The sequence below is a fragment of the Lactuca virosa genome, chromosome 2 (assembly GCF_052849685.1).
Source record: "Lactuca virosa cultivar CGN04683 chromosome 2, Lactuca_virosa_CGN04683_v6, whole genome shotgun sequence".
Lineage (NCBI taxonomy): Eukaryota > Viridiplantae > Streptophyta > Magnoliopsida > Asterales > Asteraceae > Lactuca > Lactuca virosa.
The window spans coordinates 259,110,278-259,114,123 of NC_136427.1; the positions used below are offsets into that span (position 1 = coordinate 259,110,278).

The window sequence follows — 3,846 nt, forward strand, 5'->3', positions numbered from 1 at the left end:
GGTTTAACATATTCTACGACTTTCGTTTAGATTACTAAGGCCAGAAAGTCTTCTATCGTAAATTCACTATTTACGCTTCCCGGTGTCGTGCCGGTTTTGCCGAAAAACTTCGACGAGTCATAACTTCTTCGTTATAACTCGAATTTCGGCGTTCTTTATATGTACGGAACCCTTGGAAAAGATTAATCCTTCTAAATAATCTTCCATCAAAAACTCATTTTTGATGCTTATTGTCTCTAAATTGACTAGCCCGGATCTGCGGACGTTACATAGTTGTATTCCTCTTTCGAGGATATGAGTTCTATATAGCTAGTTTAGCTCTGATACCAATCTGTCACACCCCCGGCCGAGGCGGCGGAACACCCCGGGCTGTGTGACTAAGTTCATGGATCACTGGTAAACTGAATATATAGCACAAGTACAACAATAAACGATATAGAATTTACATTCCATCTTGATCTTTGAATACAAGGTTTTTAAAAATTATAATAATACATGAGTTGCCTTAACAAATGGGCGTATAATACAACAACAAGTAAACTAGGTCACCTGTAATCCAATCTGTCCTGAATGTCTGTTTAGTGATTTCCTGAGAATACATGTAGTTTTGAGAGTCAACACAAGGTTGGCGAGTGTTACAGGTTTTCTGCTAAAAGCAGTAATACTTTTAATAAGTCTAAAAAGTATTATCCTTGTACGTATAACAATAGTTAAAACAATGTTTGCAATGAGTCTTTAAAAGCCCAAAATTTATTTCGGTATAAGTAACTTCATACTTTAAACTGTGTTTGTAATAAATCCTTGAAAGCCAAAATGTATGTTTTGTATAAGTAAATCCATAATTTAAACTGTGTTCATAATAAACCTTTGAATATCCTTGAAAACCAAACTGTTATGTTACATAAGTAATTCCATACTTAAAAATAGTTTTGAAAGCAACCAAGCCCATGGTTGGTAGTGGGAGAGAGAGATATATATTCTAGTTAATGTTTACAGTGAGTCATATAACCGAGAAATATGACTTGAGTGTACCCTACAACGCTTCATTCGACGTTGTAGTAAGAATTGTAGACACCTATCACCCGCTTCGATTCATCGGTCGAGGGTTGTAGCTAGCAACCACAGGTGGGGATGTCAACCCCGTATAGATCTATACATATGTATAGCTTCGAAGATTAACAGTTACAGTAGTGTCGGTATGTTAAGTATTTAAACTCAACTAATGAATAACGTCTCACTAAAAGCCCTTAACTAAAAAAGTTTATGAATAACTCTCATCCCTAACTTGATTGTGATTAAGTCACTAGGCATAATGAATACCGTTGTATGAGGTTTATAAAAGCCGAGTATGTTTGAAATGTATGCAAAAGTATGGTGTGCTCTCTTTTATAAAAAAATGAATGTTTCAAATTAATGAACATATGTACATGCATAAACGTTGTGTACTTAAACATATAAATAAACATGCTTAGTAATAACTTGAATCCATGAAATACTACAAAGTTTCATAACGTGCTATAATATGCAATGTTACATAAAAAAAATGATATAATTTTGTATCGTGTAGTACTTGTTGTGTGAAAGGGTTATTTCACGATAAAATAACCATAATACGTATACAAAAATTTATACTGGTTTATTTGTAAGAATATGGTAAATTGTCAAATAATAATATTTTTATAAACTAGATTTATTGTATTTTCGTATAAAAAGAAAATTGATTTATATAAACAAAATATTTAGGCACATGTATTCCCCCCCCCCCCCCCCCCCCCTGAAATAATTAAATTATTAAAAGGGGCCGTAAGCACTCACCCTTGAATCGTGAGTTCCAATCGTTCGAATTCGGTTTCTTTTGAGAAACTTGTCGTGAGAAACCGCAAATCCACAATTTTTAAACATCGAAACATTTCCGGGACCGTTTTGGTAACGAGTTTAAAATGTTGGGGGTTGTTTGGTAATTTAATTAACCAAAATAAGACTGCTTTGGTTTAAATAATTCAAGGGAGGGACTGAAATGTTTTAAATGGAATTTAAGTTTAAAGATTGGACTGATTTTGTAAAGAATTTCCTTGGAGGGCCTGTTTTGTTTTAATTAACACAAACTTTTGGGGAAAGGGGCTATTTTTTGAGACATACCAAGGGAGGGGCTGATTTGAACTATTAATATAAAGGAAGGGGATAGTTGTGTCTAAACTCATTAACTAAAAAGGGAATCGTTTTTTTTTTTTTTTTTTTGTGGGTTCCTCATTTGGCCGAGCAAACGAATGAAAGAGGATATGAACGAGGCGATCGATGAGAAAACGAAGCGGTCACGAGGGGAAAACACAGAGGCCAAAAAAATCGGAGGCAAAATCTATTGGGCAACGAAGGAACGACGAATGAAAGCAGACGACGATGAGAGGGGAAAAGACACGAAGGCAGCGACTGATCGATCCATCGGGAGGAGGATCGCCGTCTCCGGGGCTCGACGAGGCCGAAGCATCGAAGACGTGAAGAAGCAGCGAAGGTTCGATCGGTGGGCTTCGCAAACCGATGTGGTCTCCTGGGTTCGACGGGCCGAAGGGAAGTACGAGATGGGGGAGGGCAGCAGCATCGTCGCGGTAGGAAAGAGGTTGAGGGATCAGAGGGGGCTGTCGCCTCCCGTGTTTGCTCCGGGGAAACACCCACTTCGGTGGGTTTTGCTCTCGGTAGTTGAAAGGTGCGTGGATGGGGGCTGCTCCGGCAGCTCCCATGATCTTCTTCTTTCTTTCTTTTTTTTCTTTTTTTTTTGATTGTTTGAACAGAAATCATTGGGAGGAATTTGTGTTTGATTTTGATTTTTGACAGGAAAATATAGAGGGAAGAGGGGACATCGAATGGGTGATGGAGAGTGGTTTGATTGTGGTGATTCTGTAGGCCAAAGGGAGGGGGGTTAGTAGACCCTTAGCAGTAAAAACACACACTTTGGTGTGTTCATGGTATCGAATGAAGAAGAAGAGAGAAAATGGCAGTAAACAACTTCATCGATTTCAGGAGGTGTGTGTGTTTTTTTTTTATCATCCATATCTTACTAAAACGATTTTTATCATCGTATAGATTGATTTTACCTTGGAGTATTGCTTTTATCTTGGAGTGTTAATTCTTCCTTTCCTCCTTGAATGTGCAGTAGATGATGGAATGGTTTCAATGGAAGGACAGCAGAAACTTTGCGAGTGGTTTTGTTTAGGATGAAGCTTGGAAGTATTCAGTGACGGGTTGTACAATAACCGGCATAAGTTGTATTGTATAAGTTTCATTTTTGGTATTTTGTATTATGTATTTGTTTAATTATGTAATGTGTGTTTATTGAGGTATGTTTTAAATGGGTATGTATTTGTGTGTATTTGTTTGATTTGGTATGTATTATTGGTGTTTTCCTCTTGCATACACATGTATGTATACTTAAAACTTTAACAAACCATTTCTTAGTAATTATAATCTACTTTCATTTGTCATGAATTTGTTAGATAACTTCAACAATACATATATATATAAATTTAAACTCGTACGTTAGGAATGTAAAATTTATTAATTTGTTAAACCTTGGTTTGTTAAATTTAAAATACACACATATATATTTTATATTTATGACAATTTAACCAACCATATTTAGTTGATCATGACACATGTCGATACACGTATATACATACATATATATAGTCGTTCACGAAATTAATGAGTTTTGGGCTATTTCCATCGTTAAAATCCACCACAACCGGTTGGATTCTTATATTTTTCCGGAATACATTACCGATAATAGAAATTTTGTCGAAATCAATAGTTTAAGGTTTTGCGATTAATAATCTGAAAACGTCTGATTTATTT

The 3,846-nt window shown here is 35.9% G+C and overlaps 1 long non-coding RNA gene across 1 annotated transcript; it reads left to right on the forward strand.

Moving 5' to 3' along the window:
* The first annotated feature begins 2,252 nt into the window (after nt 1-2,252).
* Nucleotides 2,253-3,476, forward strand: LOC145156944 (uncharacterized). Its single transcript, XR_013736991.1, has 3 exons — nt 2,253-2,701; nt 2,830-3,018; nt 3,149-3,476. It is a non-coding gene; the product is annotated as an uncharacterized LOC145156944 (long non-coding RNA).
* Nucleotides 3,477-3,846: the final 370 nt, after the last annotated feature.